We start from the raw sequence: 19,704 nt of genomic DNA on the forward strand, positions 1-19,704 counted from the left end.
GAACGGGAAATGGTTAGTAAGAGAGAGAAGTAGTGGCTGATGAGAGCCACAAGTAGAGAGCGTCAGTGTTGATCCAGAATGAAATATTTGTGCGCTAACCTGGGAGAGGATTAAGGAGATCAATTGGACATTATTTGTTCCATGTTATTTTGGTTGTGGAGTATGACCTAAAGCAGTCCATTCGCCATAGTCCTTGGTGGCTATGGTGTGAGTTCTAGGAGTGTTCATCTTTTTCAGGGGAGGAATTTCATTGGCAGCGACTGCGGCTGAGTTACTTTCACAAAAACATTACCACCTGCTGTGATTATTGATCCCCAGCGAGATAAGAGTGCAAAATGGGAAATAACTGAATGGCCCGCATGACTCGGAATCCTGTGGACCCTTATCGTTACATTATTTTGACTGTGTGCAGTAGCATAAATGAGTTTGCTGTATTATCAGAGGTGATATCCGGCCCCACACTCTCCTGCGTCCTATCGTTTGCAGGCAGATATCTGCAGCTGTTACATTAGCTAACTGTGCTACCGCAGAAGTTATTTTGAATGTGCTATTTTGCAGCAGATTTAAAGCAAAGCAGATCTAGCCGTGTACTCACACTCGAGTTCTCCCAAGCCCTTTGCTGTTTCTTCTTGGCAGAATTCACATTTGCACATCGGAGTCTTCTACAGGCCTCATTGCAGGACCTTTGCACCAGTGCATGTGCAATTTTGCACAGTACATATATCCCTATTTGTATGAACAGTCAAAGGTTTTTCAGGTATATTTTACTGATTGTTTTCCAAAGAATTGTTCAGACTTCGATTTTACGATTCGTGAGGGCACCATCAAACGGGGCTGGCTTCAAAGAGCGTGTATAAGATGTGAGTCACTGGGCCTCATCAGAAGTTTGGCGCTAGCCTTGACGGTAAAACCGGCAGGCTGCCGTCAAACATCCGAAATGTCCGGCGATCGCGAATGGGCAATTACCGGGTCATTACGGCCCTGCCGTACCCAGTAATCGCCCATTCGCTGGCGCCGGAAAACAATGCTCCCCATTCTCATTTAAGCCCCATAGGGCTCAATGGGAAAGGAGAGGTTGGTGCATCCGACATGCTGTGCTCGCGGGTGCCGCTCTGCCCGCCAGGTCAGACCTGGTGGGCAGAAAGGCACCTGCGAGCACAACTCGTAGTTTGCCGGTCCAGGAAGTACGGTACCGACAAGCTTACTGGTACCGTAGTTCCCAGACCGGCAAACTTATAATGAGGCCCACTATTTTAAACTGAGAGGCGAGGCAAACACATAGGGCCTGATTCATGAACAAGTGTGCAGAGATCCCACAAAGCCTGCAGCCGCAAACACCTGCGCAAGCCTGCACGCAGAAGTCTTCCTTCGCACTCTGCGTATTCATGCAATTGTTCGTGCAAAGTAACCGTAAATGCAAGTCACGGCTGGAACGCCCCCGACACCCCCCAACGCATAGCAAAAACAGCCAGAAACATCTACCTTTGCATGCTCTTTGGGTGCGAATACATACACCCTTAAAACAGTGCATGGGGTCCCACGAAACCAGGTCTGCACCTCAGGTACACTTCGCTGGGTCCCCCGTAACTGTTACCGGCGCCCTGTCAACATGCATACAAAATTCTGTAACTCAGGTGAAACTTGGAAAAAGCTGCGTGCGAACGAGCCTCTGTAAACCATTTCTGCACCCTCCTACACTGCGTTCGCGCACCCCTATGTTAGATTGGAACCACGGCTGCGCACACACACCCCTGAATTCAACATGCGATCTCACCTCTGTGCAGTGAATCCTATGCAAAAGTGTCTGTACGCCTGCCTTCGGGTAGCGGATTGAATTAGGGCTTTGCGTAGCTATTTACCCAAAGAGAGGTTGTGCGGTCCGATCCATGAATACGCTGTGTTCTGCGCATTTGTAGGGATGCGATGGACTGCCTCCGAGACGCCCCCTCATAATGCTCAAATTTTAAATGTTCCCTTGTTCTTCCTCATTTTCTGAGTTCCACTCCTACCCTGCCCTCTGTACGAGCCACGCCCACGCTCTGCATGGTGTCTCCTGCAAGGCGGTGCATACCTGTGCAAATTCCCCACAAAGTATGAAAAAGTACTGTGCAGTCGATTCCATGAATCGACAAATGGGATTTTACGCGCGGTTTGGCACGCAAAGTCCGTATTTTCCACTGAGGTCCTTCCATGAATCAGGCCCGTAGGGTAGTATCTTTCTTCGGAGCATTTTTTTCTAATGGCTGCAACATACACGCCATCGGAAATGTGCGGCGTAACCCAGGAGCTAGCAAAGTTTAGACCTCGATGCAGGCAGTCACTTAAATGGCATTTTCAGATAGGCTGTGTCCCATCCCCTGGAAACATTATTTCTCTCTCTCTCTCTCTATCTCTCTCTCTCTCTCTCCACTACACACGCACACGTGTTTAGGAGAATGGGGTGGCACCTGGGGTGGCTAATCATATTCCAGGGGTAGCATGTTCCACCCCAGACCGCCACTGCATATAGCATCTTAAGCGATCGAGGTACAGAGAGATAAAGCGATTTGAGTCACGCAATTTGGGAGGTGGGAAATCAAAGATTACGACCCAGAGTTTTAGTTCCCAAGGCTGTCAGTTTCATCAGGCAACATAATAACGTGTTTGTGTTGCGATTCCCACTCTGACTGTTCACAGTGTACACGAGAAAACAGTTTCAGTGGTGTTTTGGCAGCGTAACTGTATGGCTATATGTGTCTATATCCTGAGGCAAGGCTACAATGTATCGCTCAACTGCCTAAGCAAGGGTGCGACATTTGCAACTTGGAGTAGGAATATGACCCATTACACCTCGGTGGATGGCGTCCAGGGACATCAAAACACCAAAATGACAGGGGTGGGGGAAGTAGCACCACATGCATGTTGACATCACATGACCTTTGACCCTGATGAAAGCACAGGTAGTCAGTAATCCTAGACCACAGTGGCATCACACATTGTAATAATACATACGTATAATAAGTGTTAAGATGAATATAATAACATATACTACTAAAGGCTGTTTTAATTTCTAACCATATATTAGCTAAGCTGCTGCCTCAATATGCTACGGTTGCTGCATTATATATGCCAGGGGCACACCCAGCAGCACTATCACAGGCCCGTGCCAATTCTTCCTTATGCCAGGAGAGCCTCATGTGGCCACGTACTGCTATCTCAGATCAGTTGAAACTTCTCGTTAGTCATAGTATGGCATTGCTTGGGTGTATGATGATTGCCGACTCGTATACCCAAGTAGTGCCATTTTATGCCAGGCAAAGCCTTATGTGCCATCTTTTGTAATCATATGCAGGGTGAATCCTCAGAAGCCCAAGTGTAGTTAGCACAAGCCAAGTGCAGCATTAGTTTCCCAGGAACTGCTATTTTATGACATGTAGAGCCTGATTTTCCAGGTATAATCATCATATGTAAGATGCACCCTCAGAAGCCCAGGAGTTTTCATCACATGTCAAGTGCAGGCACATTTGCTAAGGCACATCCTCATGCCACTTGGCCTTTCATGCCGCATTCCACCGCACTGGCAGATTCAAGACAAATGGCCCTGTAGTCAAGAATGTCGAAGAGAGCCAGAATGAGCCAGAAGGTTTCGCGCTTTGAAACACTTGTGTACGAGCGCGATAGAAATAAAATATCAATATCAATGGATAGGGTGTGGCAGTGGACAGGTGAATGGGTAGATTTGGGTGTGATGAGGGCTCATTTCAGGGTAAATGATTCAGCTTCTTGGTTGGAAAACTGAACTGTATCACTTTATTCTTAGTTTGAGCAGCTATGGAAAATAGGACGCTGTAGGGGAAGGTAATGTGCCCAGGATCACACAATTTGGTCATGTAGAAAGCCATGATTTCAGAACAGCCATCCTTGTTTCAGTGTCTCCAATTTACCAAGTAGATCACAGCTTCTGCATGCCCTAGCTTTAAATTAACAGAATCATTTTTCGGGACTGTTTCCTTACATGAGCAGGATCAGTTACTTGTATTGAATAAAGCAGATTTGCAAAGCGCCAAACGACCCATTTTCAGATTGAAAATAAAAAAAACATTATTATACAACGTTTTGGGTAAAAGAGGAATGATTTATTCTCTTTCTGTACAGTGGTTGCCGACTGAATCTTTTTCTTTTTTATTTTTTTTTACTGTGCATTTATTTAATTTAACATAACTTTAAGCGCATGAAACAAATACAAAACCAACTTCAATAAATGTCATTATCGTAAAAATAATTAAAAAATATATCTAAAAAAAAATCAGCAAATCATGTATTTACATTATTTACTATTCCACATTCTACTTGGTTACAGAATTTGGTCAAATCTCTTTGAGGCTTCCTTCCGTACTGCATAAGCTGCGGCAGTAATTACTATGGATTCGGCCCCCAGGATAGTTGACCAAAACTGGTCACCCGAGATATTCCCAATTTTAGTAACACATCTGGAGTATCCTTTCATATAACAGGTTAGCAGCTCAGGGCAAGCCGTCAATAGATGACGTCTGGCCTCGACTTCTTTGGCGCAAAGTCGGCAAGAACGTTCTGTCAATGGGGAGTTTTCCCAAGATCCCAGCACCTCTTACGTCCTGAGTAAGTTTAGCCGCAGCAGCTAAATAAAACGCTTTAATTCTATAGGACAGTGCTTAGTCAAGTAACTACATGGAGCTTAAAAAGGGAAACTCTGGTAAGAGAATTCACTATATCTTTTTCTGCCGTGCAGTCTATCAACATTTTGGCTCGATCCCAGGGTTTGGAATAATTTGTTAGAGTTGGTATTTGTTGCTAGGAATTTGGTGTACAATAATGTTCTTCGTATAGACCACGTTGTTGTCAATGACATTAAGCCATACTCCAGACTTAACACTTCTACTGGTACTGCATTGGGTAGGTTCCTTACTGTACGAAGCAGTTTATTTTCGAGTTTGTCCAACCAGCGCACATCTGTATGAGGAAGTGCCTTAAGGGCATACAATATTGTAGGAACTATACTAATACGGTAGATCTCTAACAGTCCCTCAATGTTGTATCCCCCCTGGTGAACTATGCAGTTTTTCTGCACCAACCATTTTTTCCGGATTATTTCAAGGATCATTTCTGCGTAATACAAAGGTGTTGGTTTTATTTTCACAGGAAAGCCTAGTTATATAAACGCATTCCTTCCAAGATAGTATTTGGCAGGTTCCATACAAAGAGTTTTTTTTCTGGAATGTTATTACTCAAACACATGGGGCCTCATGAAGGGACTGGTGGTAACTGTGCCGGTGATACTGGCGGGTTGCCACTGGATTACCGGTGCCTCACTTCCCAGTAACACCGGGAGATTACAACCCCAGAGGCCCGGAAAGTCAGACGCGGGTAAATTGTAAGTTCCCATAGAGTATCATAGGACTCTATGGGAGTGAGGACCACGGAAGCACCCTAACCATTATTTACGTTGCCGGTGCTTCAGTGAAAACTCTGTGGGCGGGTGCCGTTATGCCCGACAGGTCTGACCTTCCCGGCGGGACGGCATCCGCCCGCAGTGTTGCAGTTTGCCGATCCAGAAACAAAGTGCCGGTAAGCTTACCGGCACCGTTGTTTCCAGCCTGGCACACTTAGAATAAGGCCCATGGTCTTTGTTTTTACTGTGTTGATAATCATTTAATTCCTTGTTGCGTATGCTGCCAAAGTGTCTATCGTCCTCTGAAGACCAATAGGTGTTTGATCAAACAGAATTGTATCGTCAGCGTACGATAGGCACAGTATTTGTTTGCCATTTATTTTGGGAGTAAAGTTTTTAGCCTTTCGCAGTTCCTGCTCTAGCTCAGCAGTATAGACAATATATAATATCGGACCCAGAACACAGCCTTGTTTTAGGCCTCTATTGGTTTGGAAGTAATTGTTATGGTCACCTATAATATTCAGTTGTATTGTGACTGACCTGTTTGTGTACAACTGCTGTACATAATACAGTAATGTTGGATCATTGCGCCCCATTTTTAAAGTTTTTTCCCAAAGTATGGGTTGTGATATAAGATCGAAGGCTATACAAAAATCAACATAACAACAGTACACATTTTTCCCAATCTTGTTACTATACTCCTCGATTAAGAATTGAAAGGTGCAGATATTAGTTGTAGTACTATACAATTTCCTAAAGCTTGTCTGGTATTGACTAAAAAGGTTAGTGTTTTTGGCCCAAGTTCTCAGTTTATCTAATATAATACTGGCATAGATTTTCTGGCTAAAGGCGATAGTTGGAGGGTTCTAACCTATAGCCTTTTTTAAATATAGTTACCAGCACTGATTTACGCCAGCTTGCAGGTATACGCCCGGTGAATTCAACATGGGCGTATAGAGATTTTAGTATTTTAGCCCACAGCTCGGGATGGCCCTTGAGGACTATGTTCGGAATGCCATCTGGGCCTGGTGCCCCTGAGCCCTTAAGTTTTAGGATATTGTTCACCAGATTATCGTCTTCTATATCCAATTTAGTATGATGGTAATTTTCATTTCAAGGGCCATCAGTAATATAATGAAGTGAAGAATCAATGTATATAGGTCTTCTATATGTTTAAACCATTTTTCCTGTGAGGTGGGATTCACTTCTGTGGGTGATGATGGCTTACGGAAGTCATTGGAACAGGCTAAAAATCGATGTGAATCTTTGTTTTTAACCAGGCAAAGTGCTTTAGCCAGTTTGAGTTACAAGTGGACCTTTTATGTTGCTTCGGCCAGTTTTTAAACTGTGTTGCCAGGTTAATAATACATCTATGTTTTTCATAGTAGTTTAGCGTAGGGTTCCCCCCAACAGCAGCATGACCCCTACGAAGTGCCCGCTTCTTTTCGTCTGTTTTAGGATCAAAAGGTGCATTGTGTTTCATTTTTTCACAGGTAGTTGCCCTGTTCTTATGCATAAAGGCATTTGATATAAATACTGTTATATAACGGCCCAGATCCTAATTGGCCTGTCTCAGAATGTTGTCAATAGATTATTGGTCGTGCCATAAAGTGTCATTCGTCACCTTTTTATTTATTGTGGACCAGTGTAACCGGCTCCCCTGTATATTAGAAGTGATATCCAGTTTTCTAGACATACTTGTCACATATGTCTCGATGTCAATTGACCAGATTAAGGCTACATGATCACTGATTTTAGTGAATGTCATGCTCACTGGCCCACATCTCCCTTTCAAGACTGAGGGCCTCATTACGAGGCGGGCGGTAAAGGGTTAACGGCGCCGGTAAAGGTGCCGGAGCTGTTAATTCCTTACCGCCCTATTACAAGGTCCGCTCGCGGATCCCGCTCACGACGCCTGGTTTTACTAGACGTCTTTAGCGGGTCCCGCAAGCAGCCCAGCATGCTAACAACGGACCCGTCATTAACAGGCCCGTTGTTAGCATGCTCCCCATTCCCATTGAGCCCTATCGGGGCTCAAATGGGAATGGGGATGGACTGGGTCCGGGTTCCCTGAATGGGGAAATACCGGGCCCTCCAAGGTCGGAAAGGCCCGGTATTTCCCCATTCAGGGAACCCGGACCCAAGTTTGGGGGTAGCCATGCCCTTGTTAAGGGCATGGCTACCTCCAAACTCGTAATGAGGCCCTGAATCTTTAATGACATGGTCGATGTGTGACTTTACCATACCATTTGCCCAGGTACTGGTAGTAGTGCCTGGTTCCTCAACAAGGAAACAAAGGTATGATAAATCATAAAAGCTGGTGAGTCGTGACCAACAGACAATTCTCTCAGGCCTTGTGGGGCTCAACAGGTGGAGGTTTCTTTTGTTAAAGTCTCCTGCTATTACAATGTATCCCCTTAGAGAAAACACATACCATTGTAAAATAACATCATTGATTATACTATGGATGTTTTCAGTCTGCATGCCACCCGGGGGCCGTAGATGTTTATTACAAGCATAGGAGTTGAGCCTTCCTTTCAGAAACTGAAATAAAACACTTGGGGGTAAGAAGCTTCATAGGGAACTGTATCAGAGTGTCATAAGAATTCACGCCAATAGCCAGCCCACCACTTGCACGGCCCGTTTCGGACGGTGCTGCAGCATTATGGAGGATCTGAAAACCATCTATTTCAAACTCTCTTGTGCACCATGTCTCCTGTAAAATACAAATGTCAGTCAGCTAAATCATCTTCACCCCCACCAGATGTAGCAAGAAAGAGCGATAGCCACGAGCGTTCCAGCTTAACCATTTTTGGCTTTTGTTCTTAGAAATGAGTCAATTCTCGCCATTTGTTACACATTCTGGGTTCCAATATTCGACTTTGTGGCCTCCGTTCATTTCTAGTTCACTGTTCACTCGAAGGGCAGGTAATGTAGCTCTTTCGGAGGCTTGGGAGGCCGTTGAATGTGAGCCATTTTTTGTTGTTTTAGGAGGTGCCTCAGGAACACTTCATTTTTTTGCTTTGCGGCAGATGATCATGGATAGGTCCAATTGTGTGAGGGATCCCGGGTGTGCCTTAAGTAGGACCACTATCAGAGGGTGGGAAAATTCCACAAGGGCCAGGTGGATGGGGCTACCCAAACCTGATGTCCGGGGAGGTGATCATTTCGTAGAAAGGTAGCTGCCTAAATAAAAACAATAGTCGGGACCTATTTAGAAAGGGGCTGTGATCAGTGGGATTTGTTTCTTCTAAAATGATCCATTTCCCCAGGTCCTTCGTCGCACTGGTGGCTTTAGCCGGTTTGTTGGTTGATAAGTTTGTACCGGCTTGCCCATTGAGGTCGGAGTGATAGTTCAACAGGTGCACTGGAGCCACTTGTGACAACGACAGATAGTTGGTGGCTCAGCACAACAGTATCTTGCTTCAATGTTTTGGTTAACAAAGTTAGAGTTTAGAGAAGATGCGTCGTTTTTACACCAGTGCGACCATTCAGTTGGACGTGTTGTTCCGAACCATCTGGCAGCTTCTTTGTTACCATACATTTCTTCATATGGTTCTGTATTTTTGGTTTGGATGTTTGATTACTTAATTTCCCTGCTTCCTTATCCGGGACTGTATAAGTTAAATCTACATTATCGAATGTTACCAGTTTTACTGTTTTCTTCGCAGCTGGTTTGTCGTGGTAGCGTGTGTTCTCTCTTGGGGCTCAGGCGGGATATGTATCTCCTCATAATCCCAGTTTGCATATGGGTCCTCAGTAGACTGGACGAAAGGACATGGTGCTACTGAAAAAGAGCTAAATCCTCCGTCAGGTGGTAGAGACGGAGGGTTGGACTCTTTCTTATTCATGGGTTTTTTAGCAGGTTTCTTTCTCTTAGTCTGAACGTGTCAAGAAATTCTTTGCGATTTCCTGAGTTATATCAAATAGCTTTGTTAACAGTGCTTTGACACCAACTTGGTCCTTAGCAACAGTAGCTAACAAAGTTGAAAAAGCGTCAACTTTGTCAAGGATTACATATATGCTGTTACGCGCAGTGGTGTCCTTTCGCCAGGCTTCATCCTCACTTGGAGCGTTTGTTTCTTCACTTCCGCAACTTGATTCGAAAAGATCTGAAGCCTTTGAGGATGATACAAGGGCGGCCAAGTCAGGTGAGTTGGAGAAATCCAGGTCCAAAATGTCGTCCTCACGATTTTGGGTAGTTAGTATTTATTCGCCACCCAGGGAGGCACGCTGTAATCCAACCACCAATTACAGTAAAGAATTATTATTGATGATGGGGTGGGAGGATGTTTGGTCAATTGTTTGTAGTGATGAGATTGATGAGGATCTGCATTTGTTGTCAGACTTAGTATCAAAGAAGCCTGTAATTGCGGATTGAGAGATGTTTAGTTTTTTAATCACTGGGAGTGGGCTTCGGTTTTTGGAGCTATTATATGCTTATTGGTGGCACCTGTTGTGCGACTGCTTGCATTGTGCAATGTCGATTTGCGGGTGATGTGGTGTTTCATTTGTGCTGGCTAATAGGCTGTATAACACACTTTTGTTTAGGTGTTAAAGCTCACTCAAGCAGTCCTCGTAAACCAATCGTGTGTTGCATGCAAAGGATTGATAAGATCAACAATAGATTACAAATGGACGTAGCCACAGGCACAGTAATAACCCACTGATGCATAGGTGGAAACAGTGATGGTACTGGCAGGCAAGGGGTTGCAGTACACGCTGTAATTTTGCTGACACCTTTGTTCCGCCTGACCTGACTGGCCGGACTGACAGACTGCAGTCTCGCCACACTCTCCACGACTCGCTCCACGAGACGCAAGAGTTTTTAAGCAAAACTCCTCCTCCAAAAGATAAGAGCAGAGACAGACTCTGGAGCTTCTCCTGCCAGACTGCAGTCTCGCCACACTCTCCACGACTCGCTCCACGAGACGCAAGAGTTTTTAAGCAAAACTCCTCCTCCAAAAGATAAGAGCAGAGACAGACTCTGGAGCTTCTCCTGCCAGACTGCACACTCGCCACACTCTCCGCGACTCTCTCCGCAAGACGCAAGTGTTTTTAAGCAAAACTCCTCCTCCAAAAGTAAAGAGCAGAGACAGACTCTGGAGCTTCTCCTGCCAGACTGCAGTCTCGCCACACTCTTCGCTCTTAGATATGATTTAGGTTTCTGTTTTTTGAAGGTGAAGGATCAGTGGAAAATGTTGTCATTTTATCACAAACTGCTGGTCCCTTATCCGCACTGCATGTGCACAGAAATTAATGTGGCTGTGCCCAGCTAGCTGTGAAATAACTCAGAATGGCAAGCAGGTGACAGAGTTTCTAATCACAGTGAGCCTCCGACTCCATTACTAGCAAGTATCCCTCTTCGCCGAGTTACTCTGTGAAGTGTGTTCATTCTTCTCAGGTTCCTTCAATAGTCTGTGTGCTTCCTGTGCAAAAACAACCCACCACCAGCGCTGACTAATTAGACGTTCACTGTCTCATTTTCTTTTTTTAGCACTCTGATTAACAGATATTAATGCTATCCAAGAAACGGTACACAATGTATTAACACTGTGAGAATCGGTCCTGAGTCGGCTCTTGGAATTGAAACCTATGACAGGCTGCAAAGTGAACTGTTTTACAAGCAACACGCTCTTAACTCACTGGGCTACTGTTGTAATGGCATCTGGGTGTGTATGCAGGATGGTGATGTCACATGGCATCTGTGTGTGTGGATGCAGGATGGTGAGGTCACAGGGAACCTGGAGTGTTGGTGGCACAGGGTTCTATGGGTTTCTACAGTGACAGTTGGAGTTGCTGTGCTGGCTGGGGTGGATGTCCTTGTATGTCTATCCTTCTGTCATCTAACTTACCTGTGCTCACAGTCCGGAATAAACATACCTGTAACTTACCTCCTGACTCCAGCGTGGTGTGTGAGCCTGAGAACCCCATTACTTCACTGGTGACGAGGATGTCTTGACTGCTGGGAATGGGGAGTATGGGATAAAGTACTGCCCTCCAGGTGGGATATCCATCCATGAAGGTGCCAGTTCCTTGAGGGCCAGAAGGAGTTGGTGCGGAAGATCCTGCAGGCTGGGTGGTGCAGGAGCAGCAGCTGTCCACGGTCAAGGCCAAGGCTGGGTGGCCTTGAGGGACAGTCAGAGTGGGCATTCCAGGTGAAATGGTGCAGGACCAGACCAGCAGCAACATTGGGTCAGTGCAGGGGGTGGTGATGTTGGTGTCTGGAGTCCTGGAGGACGTTGCGCCTCAGGGGGAGTGTGTACCATGTTTTAGGGTGCCAGGAGATGTGGACACTGCTGGTATCCAGGAGGTGCACCGGGCGGTGCAGGAACCAGCTGCAGCAGAGGTACGGTGCCGGGCGGCGCAGGAACATGGCTGGCCAGCACCAACCACGGTTTAAGGCTCCTGGGGAGATGAGCACCGGAGTGGAGGCAGTATCAGCAAAGCTTTCAGATGAGGCATGTATGATATCTGGGGGCTGTGAGTTATAGGGGTTTTGCACAGAAACACAGTAAGCAATGGTAATGGCAGCCAGCGCGTGCACCAGATGGAGATGCACACATCATTGCAGTGAACACGTGTTAAAATTAGTTCATTTCAAGACAATGTTCCATTTGACTGAATTTGCATCAAATGTAATAACTAATACTCATTAACATACTAACTTAACCTCCCATTTAACAAACTGAATTCCCTATCCTTAACATGGAGTACAAATTGGTTCAGATGAAATAAATTGGAAATTATTTTGAAATGCCCTTCTGCAATGAGTTATGAGTTGGGTGGTTTCATTAAACGTGCAGCATAGCAGAAGCTGTGAATATGAAGTATGTGCTGCTAAAAATGCCATTGTGTTTTCGCAGGAGGCAAAAGGAAGAGACATGATACATTTATAGTTTAACAGGCGTTGGCAAAATACTGAGAAGCAAAAGTCAGGTCGGGTGATGTGGGCATGATCAGGAAGAGAGGCAGGTACTTTTGAGTGGCAGCAAGAGGCTTTAAGAGGAACTGGAAGAGGGTGTGCAAGGCAGAGGTGCAGGAACAACTGGGAAAGCAGAGATACACTGGCATACAGGTTGTGTCCTTATTGTGGGCTGCTGGGTGCTGGGCTATGACAGGCAGTCTGAGACGCTTTGCTGGCTGAGGCAGCGCTGGCGAGTTGCTGAGGTTGTGACATTCCTTATCGGTGGCGAGCCAAGAGAGAGGGGTTTTCCACGATCGGCAGTGCAGGAACCTCGCCAATCTCTAGGTGAATATGGGTCATAAGTGAGGTTTGGCCGCATGAATGCATAAGTAATAGCTAGTCAGGGTTAGCAGACTGCTTTCATGCATAATATTCATTAACATTTAAAACGAACATAGTCTTGATAGTTCATAAAAAAGATTGCTTTATTGCTGTGTTTTTTGCCCTTTTTCTCTCAAGCTGCATCACCTGCCAATTTTGTTCGTGTACACATACATTGGTAAGATAAGACATGGGGAGCCTTTTGATGAGTGCGAACTGTGTAATGTAATATACAATCTCCTATTTTTCTCTTGTGTACACGTGGATTATACCGCATGAAGTGTTTTATCTGAATAACTCTAAATATCATTGCATATAAAACTATCAGAAACTGAATATACTGAGTTGGATTTTATTGCATGACTGCAATCATTAGGACAGAAACTGAGAGTTCACAGGGACTAGCCTTGTTTCACTATAGGTGGTAATTAATTTGACCACAGGTGGTAAAATCGGAAAGTGAGCTGTCGGTTCTCCTAGTAAGTGAGCTCAGAAATATATTGTGTGTGTGTGTGTCCTATGCATGATGTAAAATGTTTTGCATTTTGGCTGTTTGAGCATAGCTCAACATCGTAGATATGTTGCTGAAAAGACATGATAATGTCACATGTGAAGTGTAATAAGCCCAGTAACTGGTACACCCTGCGAAAAAAAGGACAGTTGTTAGAGTGTATTGTGAGGGGAGTGCCAACATTACAAAAGGGGGTCATCACAGGAGGTACTATGCTACAATAAATATCACTATTTACTGCAAAAATAAGTTACCACAGAATTAGGTACAATCCCTTCAGGAAATATCTCTAACGGGCGGTTCCTGACTAGGAATGCAAATAGCCTATCATGTCCTCACTATCTCCACTCCGCCCACCCTTTTGTTTTCTTTTGTTTTTGCCTTCAAGCACTGAACCTGGCTTGCTGTGCCCCACCCTATTTATTTATTTATTGTGCATTTGTAAGGCGCTTATGTATCAAGTGAATTGTGTTTCGAAGCACCCACAGGACAACAGGGATGGACCAAGGGAATAAAAGGCAAATCATAGTAACAATACAGAAAGAGAGAGGCGGTCCTACTAGGTGTTGTGAGCATTCAGAACGTGCAAGTGCAGAGCGAGAGAGAGGAGATGAGGGAGGGGGGCAAGTGCTAGGAGTGCCACGGCGGGAAGTGCTAGTGAGTGAGCTGCAAGCAGCTATTAAGTGCTTAGGGTATCTTAGAACAGGCACCTCTTTGCCTATGTAAAACAAAAAGAAAACTATAGATATCGTATTATGACATCAACAAACAATCCTGTCCCCTTGATTGTGTACCCACATTGCCACAAACTGCCACGCTTCTACAAGAATACTCTCAGAGCTGCAATTATTGCTTACTAGAAATGAAACTAGAAATTTCCAGCATGGAAGAATAGATTATTTATCTTACTTTACCTGTAAATTATTAGGAGGGTAAGTGAGAGAACAACAAACTGACATGTAGGAACCCTATAGAGTGGGCATTCTGAACATTTCTCCAGTCTAGTTACCATTACCATTGCAGCTACCCTCTTGCAGAAGTTGGTCATCTCCCAGCTAATCCATCACACTGAATCTGTTGGCTGCCTTCACGACCACCAGCCTGGCTTCAGAGCACCCAGAGGCAAGGAAACTGCTCTCCTTAACACCTGTGATAATCTGCTCTGAAACCTCAATTCCAACTCTCCTTCCGCCATTATTCTCCTCAATCTGTCTTCTGCTTTTGACACAGTCAATCATTCCAGCCTCATAAATAGGCCCTGTGATACCCTGGGCATCACAGACCTGGCACTGGACTTATTGCCTCTTTTCCCTTGAATCGGCCTTCACAAATGCAACTGGGCCCCTTTCTCTCCTCTAACTCACTCTTGAATTGTGGCGTCCCTCAGTGCTCTATCCTCGCACCATGACTCTTCAACATATACCTTACCCCCTTGCCCACTTGATCTCCACCTTCTATCTTCATTTCCAGTGTTATACTGATGACACACAGCTTTCCTTTAAGCTTCCCTCCTCTCCTTCCTCTCTCAATCTCGACTGTCTGACCGCTATTCAGGCATGGTGTGCTGCTAATGATCTCTGCCTTAATGCCAGTAAAACTGAGATCCTTCTTATTGGGACCCCTACTCCCTCGTTTCTGCCTACCCTCTTGCCACCCTCCTTGGGCTCCCTCCCTCACCCTTGTGTGAGACTAAAAGCTTGGGTGTCATCTTCAACTCCTCTCTCTCCTTCTCATCTCATATCACTGACCTTGCCAAAAAAGGCCCACTATCAGCTTCACCTCCTCAGAGGCATTCTCCCTTCCCTCACCTTCCCCCAGAAACTCAATGTCACCAGAGCTCTGGTTCTCTCAATGCTTGACCATTGCAACAGCCTTTTCCTAAATCTTTCTCTCTCCTCACTCCGCCCTCTTCAACTAATCCAGAGTAGGACTACGAGAAGTTTCCTTGGCCTCAAGCCCAGGGACTGCATCTCTCCAACCCTTAAATCTCTCCACTGACTCCCGGTGGTTGCAAGGATCAAATTCAAGACCATCTGCATCATCCACAAGGCTTTCTAGGGCCTGGGGCCTCACTACATTCAACTATCTCTCCCGAAATACCTCCCTGCTAGAATCTTCCAGTCCTCTAGCTCAACTCTCTGCAGGTCAGACATTTCTCAAAGCAGAGAGTGGGGGTATATCTCTCTCTTTGGCTGGAGCTTGCCTCTGGAATGGCGTCCCTGCCCCTCTCCGTCTTGAGCCAGATCTCCCTAAGTTCCGGAAACTCCTCAAGCCTTTCTTTTTCTCCTCCTCCTCTCTCCCGTGCTAGTCTCCGCCTGCTACTACAACTGGATGCCTGTGCCCCTTTTGAGTCTCCTGGGGCTCAGGCCCTCCTTCGTCCAGTCCTCCCTTTTACACCTTCCTACCAGCATATGCCCTCCATCACCCTTCCCTGATTAGCCTTCCAAGGCTGGTCCTCCCCACCCTCTCGCACTAATACTTTACCCCTAGCTTCCCCTGGAATTAGCCCTCCTGGGAAACCCTTTGCACTTGCTGTCAGAATTCCTCTTCACTGGTTGACCCCGTAGTGTGGAAGAAGAATTCTTCCCACCAATGTACCCCTCTGAATGGTAACAATACACATACAGAGGGATCAATTAATTGAAAGATGTTTGGATATCCCTCCGAGACCACCGTAGCTGTAGAAGGAAAGAAGCACAATTAGTATCCAAGTATACTGTGTGGCTTCACTAAATACTAACACTCCTCCCACACTAACCTGCTCACTGATAGAATTGATCCTAAGAAGATTAACCACGATCTGAGCAGGAATCGGGAAATACTAGGAATATTCTGCAAAAACAAGTGACCTCTCTGGTTACAATCCCTATTAGTACTAGACTACCAATAACAAGAAAAGACACAGCGATTCTTACCAGAGGGATTCCAGGGTTAGTTGCACATGGTAAAGGTTTGTGATGAAAGAGAAAGATAATCTCCGTCTGAGTTAGAAGGAATACGAAAGTAAAAGAGTTTTACCAAATGGTGAAACAACTCCCGCGATGCAGCGGACGCTGTCCCACGTTGCAGCGGAGGCTGTTTCGCTGGACGGCAGATGCCTTTACCACGTCGCTCCCGCGGCGCGGCTGATGCTGTCCCACGTTGCAGCGGAGGCTGTCCCGCGGCGCAGCTGAGGCTGTCCCACGTTGCAGCGGAGGCTGTCCCGCGGCGCAGCTGAGGCTGTTCCACGAAGTAACAGATACTGTTTTTAACAGTACAAGAAGTAACAAGAAAATAGCAAGAGTGACTGACGTCAACAACTTCAAAAGAAATCCTTTAAACAATCCGGGTCAAATCCATACGAGCAAACTTAGACTGAGGATTAGGCAATAACAATATCCAAGGGCAGAAGGCAAGGGTCGAAAACCAGTAAATCACTGAAGCACCAAAACAGACTAGGAATATCCAAAAGCAAGGTCGGTTAGAGAAGCAAGGGTTCAAGATACCAGGTAAACAAGATGCAAGGTAAGAAAACAAATAGCTCCAAAAATGCTTGATCAGAAGCACTGAGCAAGCAGGGGGGTGGGGTTAAATACCCAATGTCACATGATCACCGCCGTGAACGAGCACGTACGTTGTGTCTCCTTAGCAACGCATTGCTAAGCTTCCATGGCAACCTCCAGCCGCCTCAGAAGACCGAGGTTCGAGATATTCCTCCCCGTGAACCACTACACAAAGTTCGGCTGACTCCCGTGTTCTTTCTGGTTGCATAAAAAGTCCGTACAGCATTCCGAGAACCTGCGCGCATAACAGTACCCTCCCCCAAAGATGGGCCCCGTCTTCTCGAGGCCCAAAACTCAGACAACAAACGAGGAGCATGAATATGATCGACAGGTTCCCATGTCCTCTCTTCTGGACCGTAACCCTTCAATTCCACATAATACATTCTGACACCCCTGGAAACCTTGGTATCCAGGATCTTGTGAACTTCATACTCCTCCTCACCCTGCACAGACAAGGGAGGCGGGCGGGAAGGGAGAGAGGTACCAGGATGAAAGGCCTTGACGAGGGACACATGGAAAACAGGGTGTACTTTCCATTTGGCAGGGAGAGACAGCCGTAAAACGACAGGATTTATTACCGCAGTGATAACAAACGGACCGACGTATCGTGGGAGAAGCGCTCGTCTACCAGGGATACGGAAATTCTTTGTGGAGAGCCAAACTTTACCCCCCACAACATACTTAGGAGACGGAGAGCGATGGGTGTCAGCGAATCGTCTGGCAGTAGACTGAGCCCTGTCCAGGTGTAGTTTAACCTGCGTCTGTATCGGAACAAGTCGCTGAATGCAAGAGGAACCCGCAGGGTGGTAAGCGGGCAAGGCCGGTGAAAGAGGCATCGACCTAGGATGCCTACCAAATAAAGCAAAAAATGGCGAAGAACGTGTAGAGGTATGGAGAGAATTATTATAAGCGAACTCTGCCATAGGAAGCATGGACAACCAGGTGTCCTGATACTGGTGAGTAAGACATCTAAGATACTGTTCCATAGTTGAATTGAGACGTTCGGTCTGTCCGTCCGTTTGAGGGTGGTACGAGTTGGAATAGCGCTCATCAATACCAAAAGAAGCGGTAAGAGATTTCCAGAAACAAGAAGTGAATTGTGAGCCCCTATCAGTAATGATAATGCAAGGGAGGCCAAAAAAACGGAAAACATGTTTAAGAAACAGATCCGCCAATGTAGGAGCGGCAGGGAGTCCTTCACAAGGTACGAACAACGCCAATTTAGTAAAGTAATCAATGATCACCCAAATGGTATTGAAGCCAGAAACCGGGGGCAAATCCACCACAAAGTCCATGGAAATCATATACCATGGATAATCAGGGGCAGGCATAGACTGAAGCAAGCCGACAGATTTGGAACGAGGACTTTTACATTGGGCACATACGTAACAACAAGCAATGTGTTCAGTAACATCTTTAGCCATAGAAGGCCACCAGCACCACCGTTGTAGCAGATCGATGGTCTTCTTGGTACCCGGGTGTGCTGCTAGCATTGAATCATGACACCACTTGATGGCCTTCTTACGTGTATCTTCATCTGGAAGAAATAGCAGACCCTTGATATGAGGCAACCCTTGTATGACTTCAATGTTAAGTCTGGCGGTTTCCACAGGATTGTCTCTCACCCATTCCCTTAATCTATCACGCAAGGTGGGTTGTAGAGTACACGCACAGATCACTTGGTGTGGTAATAGAGGACGACCTTCTGTACTTGGAGAAGATGACTTGCCATGAATGTGTGAGAGTGCATCGGCCTTCGTGTTTAAAGAACCGGGCCGGTAAGTAATGGTGAAAATGAGCATCGAAAAGAATTCATGCCACCGAGCATGCCGAGCAGTGGAACACTTAACGGACTGTAAGGCTACTAAATTCTTGTGGTCAGTAAAAACCTGAACAGGGAATGCTGTACCCAGTAAATGATGACACCATGTCAAAAAGGAGTCCCGTACAGCTAATAACTCTCTTTCAGTTATAGTATAGTTCCGCTCATAGGAAGTCAGTTTCCTTGAATGGAATGCCACCGGATGCAACCCCTTGGTTTCTGGGCACTCCTGAGACAATATGGCACCAAGAGCAATGTCCGAAGCGTCAGCCTCTACGACAAATGGTAGATTCGGATTAGGGTGTTGAAGCAACGGAGCGCTGGTGAAAGCTGCCTTGAGACCCTGGAAGGCTTGATCACAAACATCGTCCCAAATAAAAACCGCTTTACTGCTCGTCAAAGAGGTCAATGGGGCGACCAAAGTGGAGAAATCTTTAATAAACCGCCTGTAAAAGTTTGCAAAACCCAAAAAGGATTGTAGGGCTTTCAAAGAGGTGGGCAGAGGCCATTCCAAAACCACTTTAACCTTAGATTGGCTCTTTTGGATTCCTTTACTGGTTATCTCATACCCCAGAAATTCCACTTCTGAAGCATGGAAAATACATTTTTCTAATTTAGCAAACAGATTATTCTCACGCAATCTGTGTAACACACGGGAAACGTGTGTAACATGTAAGTCATAGGATGTGGAGTATATCAATATGTCGTCTAGGTAGACTATAAGAAACAGGTCCATCATGTCATGAAAAACATCATTAATGAAATATTGAAATGTAGCGGGGGCATTACAGAGCCCAAACGGCATGACTCTGTATTCAAACAAGCCATACCTGGTTTTAAAGGCTGTTTTCCACTCGTCTCCACTACGGATTCTTACCAAATTATAGGCACCGCGTAGGTCTAATTTGGTGCATATAACGGAGGAACCCAGCTGATCCAGAAGTACTGAGATGAGAGGAATGGGATATTGATTCCGAACAATAATGGAATTGAGAGCCCTATAATCAATACACGGGCGGAGGTCCCCCTCTTTTTTAGGCACAAAAAATAAGGGAGAGGCCGCAGGTGAACGAGAGGGGCGTATGAAACCAGCTTTCAATGACTGATCAATGTATTCCTTTAGAATGAGGTCTT

The sequence above is a fragment of the Ambystoma mexicanum genome, chromosome 14 (genome assembly GCF_040938575.1).
Source record: "Ambystoma mexicanum isolate Mex_15411 chromosome 14, UKY_AmexF1_1, whole genome shotgun sequence".
NCBI classification, from domain to species: Eukaryota; Metazoa; Chordata; class Amphibia; order Caudata; family Ambystomatidae; genus Ambystoma; species Ambystoma mexicanum.